A 13,054-nucleotide genomic window follows, 5' to 3' on the forward strand; every position below is an offset into this window, starting at 1 on the left:
ACCTAGGGATTTAGGACCAAGGGGCCTCTCTTAAATACAAATATGACGACTCGATAGGGTTTAGAGCTAGTTCAGTCACACCTGAACTAATCCAAGACTTATGGTCTCCAAAGAGGGGCGATTTTCTCTTAAAAAATAAAAAAAAATCCTACAAGGCCCCAAACTCAAAGGTTTCCACTGCTCTCTGAGGTGGTCTCTTAAATCTCGACGAAATTATTGGAAGACTTACGAATTTTATCAAATATGGAGGAGTTTATGATCAAACCTAAGGAGATCATGTGGATAAGGATTAGACCCAAGACATAGCTGCTGGACCAGGAGAGGGTGGATTCCTCCTCAACCGAGCAAAAAGACAAAGAAAGTAGGATCATAAATATTTTAGCTAAAGGGGGCAAAATCGATGAAGCAACCAGAATAGAACCCTAGGATCGTTTATAGAGATAATATTATATGATAAATAAAAGGTGTCACACAGGAAGAATCGCCTCCTTTCACTATCGTTGAAGCTTCCCGCACTACCCCATCTTTTGATAATTGATTATTCATCTTAAATGAGTTTTTTTTAGTTGCATCTCTTTTTCGTATACTACCAAATTGCATGCCTCGGAAGAATGCACATAATTAATAATGAGGTTGTCAGTCTGCCAAGTGCATGACCATAGAGAATCTGATTCCAATTTTTCTTTTCTTGTTATTGTATGAAATGCATCGCAAAACCTAAGGATTTTAAGAGCATATGATCACAGTGGATGCTGAAATAGTAATCTGCAAAAAATATAGTAGGAAATATGCCCCAAGAGTTCCTTCTCTGACGCTGTATCCTAAGTGAAAAATACCATACATAACATTCAGTGAGATCCTGTTTATATAGGCTTGAGACCGGTCGATTGTTGCAAAAGGATTTTAGAATCCCTACAATCTTAGAATAATATTTGTTGATCTGATGGTAACATGATAAATGAGCTGGTCGAATTGTGATAATCCTAACTAAGTGATCATCTTTCATACGTCGACTTATGAGAAGAAACCCTACGTCAATTCATTCGTACGTGAATGAATCATCTCCTACGACGAAGCTGATGCAATGCCAAGTCACCCATGATATCATCAAAAGAACATAATTATGGTACATTTATTTAGCTTGCGTTCTCGAAAGCAGCTGCATACACCCAATGTAATGAATATTATTTAGCTGGTTGGTCGCTACGAGTAAGTAGAACATGCGATCGATATAAAATTTAATTTACCTTTCCTTCTTACTAATTTATCATTGCTCCAAAATTACTTTTGAGATAAAAGAATATTTTCTATTACCACATCATATCCTACAAATAGCTAGCTATAAACCCAATCAATGGTTTCCGTTTCGATTGGAATCAAATCGGAGACGAATCGATCAAACATGAAATCAGGACCAATCAATGGTTTCACGATCCCAAATCGAATCGGATAGCAATTATATTTCGGAATCACCCTCCAGTTTCTTTTCGATTTCGAGCTGACTGCAAACAAATTAAAAATAGACATTAAGAGAAAAATTAAAAGAAAATGATGATTTCAGAATCAAAATCGGTCGTTCTAGAATTTGAATCAGAATCATCTGGTTCCAATTTTTCAAGCAATATGAAATCACTGGATTTTGGCAATAGTTGGGTCTTCGGGCCAGCCCATTTAACATCATAATAACTTATTATCCGAGTATAATCCATTCTGTCAACAAACTGATTTAATTACATAGATGGCATGACTCGCCCAAACACAAAGTCGTTGTAGTATAGTGGTGAGTATTCCCGCCTGTCACGCGGGTGACCCGGGTTCGATCCCCGGCAACGGCGGTACTTTTTTTGGTTTAACCTGCTGTATAATCTATTCTGCTCACTTACACAGCGTTGAATTTTTTGGGTATAATCTGCTAAATTTAACCCATTCAATTGGAATCTGAGTATAATTCATTCTATCAATGAATTAATTGAATTATATATATGACATGACTAACCTAAACGCAAGGTCGTTGTAGTATAGTGGTGAGTATTCCCGCCTGTCACGCGGGTGACCCGGGTTCGATCCCCGGCAACGGCGTTAATTTTTTTGTTTTAACCGTTCAATTGTTGTTTTAATTTGTCCAATTTAAAATTCTGCTCGCTCAATTTTAAATTCAGCATCAATTCTAACTAAAATATAAATCCCTCTTACATCGTTTTCTTAGAAAAAAAATAATATCGATGTTTAATTTAAATAATTTTCATTTAAACTATCAATACCTTATATGATCAGCTCATTGTTAATTATCCTATTTGGACCGTACGATTAAAACACGGGTTGGTGATCTCGCCATAATCACCATGGAAGCTGTGTTCTACTCATCACCATCAAACGTTGTTATATGCTACACTTGCATGAACCAATCTACCGGTCATTAATCATATTAATTTATTTTTAAACTAATATTTAAGTATATTATTATTATTTTTTATCATATTGATATTTTCAACACATGTGAGTCACACGATCATTATTTATCATTAAAAATGGATCTAAAAATATTTTAAAATAAAGTTCTATGTTTCAATCCCATCTTCATCATTTATTTTTATTTTTTAATAATAATAATAATAATAATAATAAAGAAGAAGAAAAAAAAAAGTTGGTTCGTTGCATCCAATAAATAGGAGACGTATTTGTTGAGTCCACCGTATCTACTCATTAATTATTTGCCGGAAAAGCCCATCGGTCGTTGCATGCGCCTTGATCCATCGTGATCGTCCATGAGAGAATCGTACGGCACAGATCCTTTTACTACTGTGCTCATCACACACCCCGCACGCCGTTCGCTCACACCTTCGCAGCTTCACTTCGCTGCTACTGGCCGGAGGAGGGTCGAGGTGTTTCCCTGTTTCTTGATGGGAAGTGGCGAAATCGGTCGCCGATTAGTGATCGTCCTGAGCTGGGAGGTGTAGAGATCGTAGCTTTCCTTGTTCCGATGCCCCGGGTTCTTGGATTCTTCTTGGGAGTTGGCGCCACCGGACGCGTCCGGAAATTGCCATGCTTTTGGTTTTCGGTCTCCGGGGTTGGGATTTGGGGTTCCAATCCGGGAATGGAGCGAACACTTGTTTAAATGGTGAAAGATCAATTTTTTTGGTGAAGCCCTAGTGGGTGTTGGGGTTCCGAGGATCGGATCTGGTAAAGTTGCCAACTTTTGCCGCCCTTTTGGTTCTTTGATATCTGTTTGATTAGGTTTTGGGTTTGTTTCTGACTTCTTCTTATGTTGTCGTAATGGTCAGCGAGAGACCAGTGACGATGTCGCCGGAGATGGGCGTTCGTTTATAATCGGAAGCATGGGGGACGAGTTAGGCAGCGGGTATTCGGAGGAGGAGCTGGGGATGCTGCTTCGAGAGCAGAGGAGGCAAGAGGCGAGCGATCGAGAGAGGGAACTGAATTTTTATCGGAGCGGCTCGGCGCCGCCCACCGTCGAGGGGTCCCTCGCTGCCGTTGGACGACTCTTTGGCCGGGTGGCTGGCGGTGGCGTCTCGGATTTACTGGATTCGGAGAATGGGGGTGGCATCTTTTCGGAGAAGGAGCTCCGGTCCACTCAGGCTTATCTCAATTACTACTACTCCCATGTAAATCTGAATCCCCGGCTCCCACCTCCGGTGCTCTCCAAAGAGGACTGGAGATCAACTCAGAGGCTTCAGGTGGGAAGAACGGTCCTCCAGGGGATCGGGGATACAAGAAAAGTGAACCATTGGGAGGAAGGGGGCGGTATATCAATTTTTTCAAAGCAGCCATTGTTTCGCTCGCAGGAGCATGTGGTGGAGCCGAGGGAGGCCGCCCTTTCAGGGAAGAGGCTGGACAAAGGTGGAGAAGGGTTGATTGGGCTTTCACTCAGCAGGCAGATGAGCTTTGCCAACGTCCTTCAGGTGATGTCCACCATCACAAATTTTATCCTTTTTTTAATTGTTATTACTAGTATAAGAATACCTACGTAAAAGTTTGATCTTTCACTCATAGCTGTTTCAAATTTCAATCTAGTTGTTCTTGCATTTTGGAACTTGCAGTTTGATATATTGTCTATAACAAGGCATGTAAAAGATAATAAGGCATGTTTCTTCACATGAAGTGTTCTTCCATATCTGTGTTGGCAACAATTGATTTTTCAGTGAAGCATCTCAAAATGGTAGCTGATACCTTTATGCTTAGTTTGGGCATATAACCAACATTTTTTCTTTTGCCTTCCTATATGGCTAAGTACGGCCAGTAGGTATGGAAATTGCAAATACAGTTTGCTAAAATTGTCATTTAGTTAAACAGATTGGCAGTGGCAAATGGCATGGTTGTTGTAATTGTGATCAGTATGAGAATATTATGTCTACGAATAATTCTTGGAACAGATTGAATTTTATTTTTTGACCCTTGAACTAAATAGTACAACTTGTGAATTAATGATTGAAGTGGCATAACATAGCTAAATTACTGAAAGTTTGCAATCAGGAACTGTAGTAAACATAAGCTTTTAGTGTAACTGTTCTTAATTTTTTGACTTTTTGTCAATGTAATGAGTCATGATTCATAAGTGTACTTTTCTCCTTGAAAACAAAGTTTAACGGTTGGAAGATTAGGCACTTGGCGTGATATTTGGCAATCACTTATTATGCAATAATGATTCTTTCTGTGCATTTAATTTGGAAGGTTCTAGATCAATACTATTCACCAATTTTGACATATGCTGTCAGTGCACAATTTATTTAAGGTTTATCATTTGGAATTCTATACGTAAGATTTTAACATGGATGATTTCTAAGTTGAACTATTTGTTATCCATGTAATTTTTTACTGTGCTGCCTATAAAATCTTGCAATTTTGAACACAAAGTTGCTAATAATTCATTTCTCTCTTCCTAGGATATGCAATTCTTCAACTGTTTTTTATTTCTTCTTTTTTATTTCTTCTTTTGTTTTTCTGGATAGCATGCCATGTTGTGCAATCTAAGATCTGACAATAATATTATTTTTGTTTCCCAGGATGACGTTGACCACAAAACTCCCATCTCAAACCTTCTACCACGCCCACAAAGTTGTAATGCGTACGTAAATGACCTTGAAGCATTGGGTTCTGCTGATTCCCAGCTTTGTTTAAACAAAAAAATTGCAGCTTTTGGTGCGCAACAACCTGGTGATTATGTCCAAAGTGGCAATGGTCTTCAAAATGCTAGTATATCATTTCCATATAATCTTGCATCTGCTGGAGGTTTGTTCCTTGGGAAAGGTACCACTCCTGACCCTCAGTCAATTGCAAGGGCCTCTAGTCCTTGCTTTGCACCTTTTGGTCCAAAGGTTTGTTCAAATGTCCAGGATGAAGTTGAATCTGATGACTATATAGCTGCATTATCAGGTTTTTGTTTGTCAAATGATGGTGCTGCATCTGTAGAAAATATATCTCAATCAAGGCTTCGAAAGGAGTTGGATGATCACCAGAAGTTTCTTTTTGATTCTCTATCCAACCAAGGAAATTTTAATGCATGTCCTATCATGGAAAATTCTGATGCACATTCCTTAAAAACGTGCTCTCTTCCTCATTCATTGAAGTCTTCATATACTGATTCTGCTTCTGCAGGTCAGGTGGATGTAAGAAATTTGAGCTCGAGATTAAGTGATCCAATTGAACCTCATAGATCCACTATCTCATCTGCCAATTCATATGTGAAGTCATATTCACCTCCAGATTCTGGTCCTGGTGGTTCACCTGGCCATTTTCAGAACATCAAAAGTGTAGATGCATGTTCTGGGGGTATCAGGCCAGGTGATTATTCTGTTAATCCTGTGTTTCCTCCTTCTATGCTCCAGAATCATGTCACGGCAGAAACAATGCCTACTTTATTTGAAAGTGCTGCTGCTGCATCAGCAATTGGATCTCTTACTATTGACTGTGGCACTTCTGATGGTGGTATTTTTGCACCACCAAATTTAGCTGGACTTACAGACCTGCAAAATCTAAGTCAAATCTGTAATCAGTCAGCAGTAGCAGCACTCCAAACTCCCATTAATGACCCTCTTTATGTTCAATACTTGAAGGCTGCTGAATATACAACTCAAATTGCTGCTAGCTGTAGTGAACCATCTGTGGAGATGGGTTACATGGGCAACTCTTATGCATATATACGTGGGATCCAGAAAGCTCACTTTGGGTTGTTGCTTCAACAACAGAAACAATATGGTAACCCACATCTTGGCAAATCAGGCTCTCTGAGTCATAGCTATTATGGTAACAGTACTCTGGGCCTGGGTTCATCATATCCAGGAAGCCCTTTAACAGGACAAATTGCTTCTCCAGTTGGACCTGGTAGCCCTCTTAGGCTTGGCGAGCTCCCCATGCAATTTCCTTGTGGCTTGAGACACCTAAGTGGAGGTATCATGGGATCATGGCATTCTGATCGAACTCATAAAATTGATCAACATTATTCATCCTCGCTTAGGGAGGAGTTCAAGAACAATAAAAACAGATGCTTCGAACTTGCTGACATTGCTGGTCATGTGGTTGAGTTTAGGTACACATCACTTTCATGCTTGTCTTGACTTCATATGCTTGTCCTGGTTCTTTATATTTTATCGACAAAGCAACTGGTTTTGTTGACAATACAGAGGTATAGCCACTAGTATCCTTAAATTAATACCAAAATAAAGGTGAGATCACAAGTCATAGAATAGATGCTTTAAGAATAATTATATCTGATTCTAGATTTATATACTGTAGACTAACAACTACTCATCTTTATTAAAGTTTTCATGAGTTAAATATTCATAAGGAAATACTCGTATTCATCTATTATGTTCTGTTTGACTGCATAAGGTATTGATGCAGCGACCACTAGATATTTATATCATATCGCCTTTTGGATCTAGTCATGACTGGCAAAATAATTTTACTGTTGTATTCTGTAGCCTGAAGCATTATTATCTTAATATGATAAATGTTTGTATGGTGCCATGATGAATATTTAAACTGTTGATACTCATCTGTTTGTCCAGTGCTGACCAGTATGGAAGCCGTTTTATACAACAGAAACTTGAAACAGCCACAAGTGAAGAAAGGAACATGGTTTTTAAAGAAATTATGCCTCATTCACTGTCTTTGACGACTGATGTTTTTGGCAATTATGTGGTACGAAAGGTATGGCGATCAGATTTTTTAGCTGCCAAGTTTAAATTAATTATCAAGCATATATGCACCTGAATAACAGGCCTTTCTTACTTTGTTTTAGCTTTTTGAGTATGGATCAATGGCTCAGCGAAGGGAATTGGCTAGCCAACTTAATGGACATGTTTTGGCTCTCAGCCTTCAAATGTATGGTTGTCGGGTAATTCAGAAGGTATTTTACTTCAAAATATTTCATAAGTGTCTTTAGATACACCTGATTATTATGAATATCTTTGTTTCAAGATTTGGTGTATGTCTGGTTTTTGTTGGGTGTGCCTTGATTCTGTTATTCTATATAATTAAAGTTGGATGGTCAAGCTTTGTTCATGATGAGGAACTCTTTTAGTCACCTTTCCTCTGCTATAAATCTTAAACTTCAGAAATCCTACCATTTTGACCATCCATAAGTTGATACAATTGTTTTTTTATGCTATTGGCCATCCATCCATAAGTCCATAAATCTTAAAACAAATTGTATTGCAAGAAGACTGTTAAGAAAAGTTCACCTGTTTGATGCTATCGGGTTCTTTTTAACCTGTGAGATGCCACCCCTCTGTTTATCTAATGGTTTTTGCATCACAGGATAACAAATTTTTAAAAATAAAGGATCTAAGAATTGAAAAAAAACACACAAGCTGCCACTAAAACCTGATTTCATTAATCTGTATCATATTCAAGTATAATATATAGTGTATTAATGCTATACATTTGTGTCAATCTATCGAGGCATTCATTCTTTTGTAAACAAAGCTTTCCACTTATTTTTGTATCAAAACTATCATGTTTGTGATTTTTCTTTGTATATTGTGCATTCGTAGTAATAAGCTGCTGTATCAGGGTTTTCATAACACTTCTTTATACTTTTCCAACTTTAAAAAAACTATTATGTTAGTTGGCCTTTAGCCCTTCTATATGCACTGTCTCTTACAATATATTTAATAAACAAGATTTCTGGACATTTGGTCCTTTCTTTCTGGTCAATGTTGCCTCAGCATGTATATATGTGCATCATCCCATGTGGATACCATATAGCAAAAGTTGATTATCGAATGAATTTGACATTTAACTGAAGAAAACAAGTCATTTTATTTGATGAACAGACATTGAATTTTGGCAATTTGTTTTTGTAGTAGTTAGTCCCTATGTATTGCATTCGGAAATCAGAAATCCTTCTGCCCCTGTTTGTCTTTTAAGCCATCTAATGTCATATTGATAGTTTATCGAAGTTATTGGAAAACAACTCTTGGACCTTTGCATCAGGCCATAGGAGGTGTTGACTTGGACCAGAAGAAAAAAATAGTTTTGGAGCTTGATGGACATATCTTGCGTTGTGTACGAGACCAGAATGGGAACCATGTTATTCAGAAATGTATCGAGTGTATTCCTCAGGATGAAATTCAGTTTGTCATATCAGCCTTCTATGATCAAGTTGTGACATTATCTACTCATCCATATGGATGTCGTGTCATACAGGTTGATAGTCCTGAGATATATTATTCTTGAAAATATAGATGCTATGTGCATTGTTGTATGTACTTCCTGCTCAATGTTTGTCTTTTGTTTCAGAGAGTATTAGAGTACTGTGATGACCCCCAGATCCAGCAGAGCATGATGGGAGAGATTTTGCAGTCTGTTTGCTTGTTGGCCCAAGACCAGTATGGAAACTATGTTGTCCAGGTTTGTTTTTATCTGGATCTTATCAGTTCATGTCATAAATGTCTCAGCTTCATTTTTGCTCCCAGTGTGTTGGTTCATAGAATATGGACTGTGGACCAGTAGCACTTCATAGCTTTTATTATTACAAACTAGGGTAACATGTTAATTTGTTAGTTTTTTGCACTGTCTATCTCAGTGATTGATTAGGATGAAAGATCATACCTTCTGATAATTATATGGAAATTACCCCACCCCAATATACGGTCAAGTTTCTTCCTTATAATGTAATATCCCCTAGCAAATCAAGTTGATAATTGTCCAGATCTATCATGATATACATGTTTATTCATTATCTGGCTTTAATGCACATATTTATGCTTTTGATTGTGCTGTTCATAATTTAAAAGGATAACTTTCATATGTAGTATAATTTAACCACTCCCTTCACTACCATGCTTAAGAATCCATATGGCATTAAATGGCAAGACTGGTATTGTTCTTCACAGAAAATCCTGAAACTTGTGCTGTGTCTAGAGTATCTAGTGTCATAACAAGATGTGTTTGATTTGCTCAGCTGTTTAGTGCTTCTGATGTGACATTTGCAATCTTTGTTCTGTGTGCTTGTATTTTTTCTTTGATTGAGATTAATTTTTTGACAGCATGTATTGGAGCATGGGAAACCTCATGAGCGGTCTGCAATTGTTAAAGAATTTTCTGGACAGATAGTTCAGATGAGTCTACAGAAGTTTGCTTCAAATGTTGTTGAAAAGTGTCTGACTTTTGGTAGTCCTGAGGAACGTCAGATTTTGGTGAATGAGATGCTAGGATCAACTGATAAGAATGAGCCTCTTCAGGTTTCTTTCATCATTCAAATTATTATCTGACTACAATATTATACAGTTTCTTGGATTATTAAGTTATTCCGCTATTCTGCACTGCATTTGAGCACATGTTTTATTTCCAAATGCTGGTGCAGTATGGATTTATATTTTCTTCTTTTAAAAAAAAGTGTCAGATGTTTCACATAATTTCCTTTCTTTTGCCAGGTCAATGTATAATTTGTTTAAAAAATCTTTGGTTGGCCTCCTTTAGTTATATCCTAACTTAAATTTTTATAAACAAAAAAATATGAACATATTGAAAAGAAAGAAAAATATTATCCAATTTGACCCAAAATTACACACGATTCAATCTAGACTTTAAATGATAGCTTCCCTTGTAACCATCAGGCGACAGGCATCAATGAGTTTCATTTTTTAAGCATCTGGAACTAAGACATCAGTGAGTTTCATTTCCTGAGCATCTGGAACACTAGTTTTTATTAAATGCAACTCTGAAAGGTTTTATGGAGTTGGAACGAATGTGTAGTCTGTGCAGAGAATTCATAATTTTCAAAAAAATTTCGATGATATAAATGTAAACTGTTCATTGATTATTGAGGTGGCTGCTTTAAGGAACCTAGTTTGGTGTATGTGTGTTGGGTGTGTTCCTGTTAAGCCTTAATGCTCTGTAGCAATTATATTGTATTTGCTAAAAACAAAAATTGTATTGTATTTGCTTAAGATACAATTATGAGCTTCTACTATGTCCTAGTTACAATTTCCTTACCAAAATATTCTTTTAAGCTTCTAGAATAGATGTGCACTGGATCAAGAAACTCGGTGTGAGGAAATGGAACCTGTGCACGAATTCATTGTCATGAAAATTGCAGTGACCACTAAGCTCATATTTCGACTCCACGACTATGAAATATCAAATTTGGTATTAGTTTACAAGAGAGAGTTTCTTCCTGTTAAATGAGTCAAGACTTTGTTGCTTTAATTATCTTGAGGTACTTATTTATCTTAAAATAATAGGCTCTTTGATCATTGTAATCTTTTGTGCTTATTCTTTGTTGCTTCAATTATTTTGAGGAACTTAATTAACATTTGTCTGAAAACAGACATTCACAGGAAAATATAGCCCTTTGACCATTGTGATCTTTTGTGCTTATTCATTCCTCTCTTTGGGTGTCAGGTCATGATGAAAGATCAGTTTGCTAACTACGTTGTACAGAAAGCACTCGAGACTTGTGATGACGAGCAACGTGAGCTGATCCTCTCACGAATAAAAGTCCACTTGAATGCTTTGAAGAAATATACTTACGGAAAGCATATAGTTGCCCGTATAGAAAAACTTGTTGCAGCTGGGGGTAAGACATACTAGTCTCTTGGATTTCCTTAACTTGGTTTTGTTTACATTTACCATACTGCTAGAACAAAGACCAAAATGAAACTCATTAAGGCATTGGAAGTTCATTTCTAGATCATTGTTCTTGAACCCTGTGCTGATTATTCTCCCTCGCTACATGGGTAACAGCACTAGTTGGTGCTTTTACAAGTTCACTACTGCATTCATGTTGCTAAAGGCTCTTCTTAGTTACGTAGTTATCTTCTTTATGTTTTGCAGAAAGGAGAATTGGACTTCAGACCCAGCATGCATCAAATGGCAGAAGAATGAGATTGTACAGCTAACGGAGTCTCTCGTGAGCTCACTTCTTTCTGTTTACGTGGGCTCGTACAAGCTGGTTAAAAATGTTGCTTGTACTGAGAGTTGTACATTTCTGTAGGTGAACTATACATGATCATACTAAGGCTATGGCTCAGATTGTTAGCATATCTGATGCCCCACATAGGAATGGTTGGTTGCCTGTAAAAGGTTTTTATGGGTGTAAAGAAAGAAGTCTTAACATGACTGTACAAATATCAGATGTGGAGAGCGGTCCAATGTTCAGGGAAGGTTGTTTCAATTTTCTTTTCTATTGGATCATCAAAATTCCTGATATACAATTTTAAATTGTATTTAAACTCTATATATCATTTATGCCAATGTCTTGGACATATCATTGTGTGATTCGTGTACAGTGCTGCAAGAATTGTCTAGATCTAGAGAATCTCTGGAAGATGATTTGTGTTTCTATCTACTAAGCTTTGGTTGTATGCTTATATTTTGCTGCTGTGTTTCTTCATCTGACAGTTTTTGTAGTTTTAAGGTCATGTAATCTTCAAAGTTGTTATGCACTTGTTTCCTATGTGCATGTACAATAATTGTGGTATTTCCTTTTGAAACCAGAACTTTCAGTTTGTGTTTCTACATCTACCAAATTCTATTTGCTAGGGCAGTTTTTTATTGTCTGAATAGGGAATTGATTTAGATCTCAAGGTGAACTCTTTCAACAAGTCATTTGAATCTTGTAAAATTGTGTTGTGACACTTTTGACAATGCCCCTCCTCTTATGCCACTAGGTCAGTCAGTTGATGAGTCGGATTTTATTTGTCTCGAGTTGTACTTGTAAGTCTTTTTTTTTTTTTTTTTTTATAGTGGACGCTTGGAAATGATATGTTCGAATATTACCTCTCTTATGCTCATGTGATAACGAAGGTGTGGGATTTGCCTGTAGGTGTTATCATCTCACGTTGAACTCCTCGGGATTGTGTGACTTCCTCCACATGGCAGCCATTAGGGGAAGCCAATTTGGCTTCACTTTGTAGGAAGTCTGTGTGATATTAAGGTGGTGATGAACAATCGGCCAAGTTATGTGGAGCTGAAGTCTCCTCCATGTGAGATCAATATATCGATCAAATGGAGTTGGCTCGTTGGCTATGTGGGGCTGATGCGTCCACGTGGCTATATGAGGCTGATGTGTCCTTCACATGGGACCAACGTATTGGTCGTGTGGAGTCGAGTCGTCGCTATACGAGGCTGATGTGTCCTTCACATGGGACCAACGTATTGGTCGTGTGGAGTTGACTCGTCGCATGACTCGCTATGTCAACCACACGGAGCAAAGGCGCCGAGATGGAGTCTTCAACCATGTGGGGGTCGAAACACTTAATGGGCTGAAGAGCATGGGTTGTCGAGGTTGGTACTGAGGTGCACGGTGGGGTTTATAAGCTAGTGGGGTCTCTGCGATTGGTGGGAATTGAATTGTCTAGGACGACGTTCGACAATTGATGGAGTCTTTCGACCATGCCGAGGGTCGAAACACTTAATGGGCTGAAGAGCATGAGGTGTTGAGGTTGGTACCGAGGCGCACGGTGGGCCAACGAGGTCCAATGTAGTGGTGAGCAATGCGCTAACATGGCCGGGTGTAAGAGTGCGTGGTGGGCCGACATGGCCGGGCATAGTGGCACATAGTGGGTCGACACGATCAAGCATAATAATGTGT

The 13,054-nt window shown here is 38.0% G+C and overlaps 2 non-coding genes and 1 pseudogene across 3 annotated transcripts; all 3 read left to right on the forward strand.

Moving 5' to 3' along the window:
- The first annotated feature begins 1,763 nt into the window (after positions 1-1,763).
- TRNAD-GUC (transfer RNA aspartic acid (anticodon GUC)) lies at positions 1,764-1,835 on the forward strand. The gene has a single exon. It is a non-coding gene; the product is annotated as a tRNA-Asp (tRNA).
- Positions 1,836-2,007: 172 nt separating this feature from the next.
- On the forward strand, positions 2,008-2,079 carry TRNAD-GUC (transfer RNA aspartic acid (anticodon GUC)). Its single transcript has one exon. It is a non-coding gene; the product is annotated as a tRNA-Asp (tRNA).
- Positions 2,080-3,273: 1,194 nt separating this feature from the next.
- LOC135650512 (pumilio homolog 2-like) lies at positions 3,274-11,726 on the forward strand (annotated as a pseudogene). Its single transcript, XR_010501558.1, has 10 exons — positions 3,274-3,917; positions 5,019-5,262; positions 5,389-6,541; positions 7,023-7,164; positions 7,256-7,363; positions 8,452-8,664; positions 8,758-8,868; positions 9,507-9,701; positions 10,864-11,038; positions 11,296-11,726. The product of XR_010501558.1 is annotated as a pumilio homolog 2-like (transcript).
- Positions 11,727-13,054: the final 1,328 nt, after the last annotated feature.

This window comes from Musa acuminata, chromosome BXJ3-10 (genome assembly GCF_036884655.1).
Source record: "Musa acuminata AAA Group cultivar baxijiao chromosome BXJ3-10, Cavendish_Baxijiao_AAA, whole genome shotgun sequence".
Taxonomy (NCBI): Eukaryota; Viridiplantae; Streptophyta; class Magnoliopsida; order Zingiberales; family Musaceae; genus Musa; species Musa acuminata.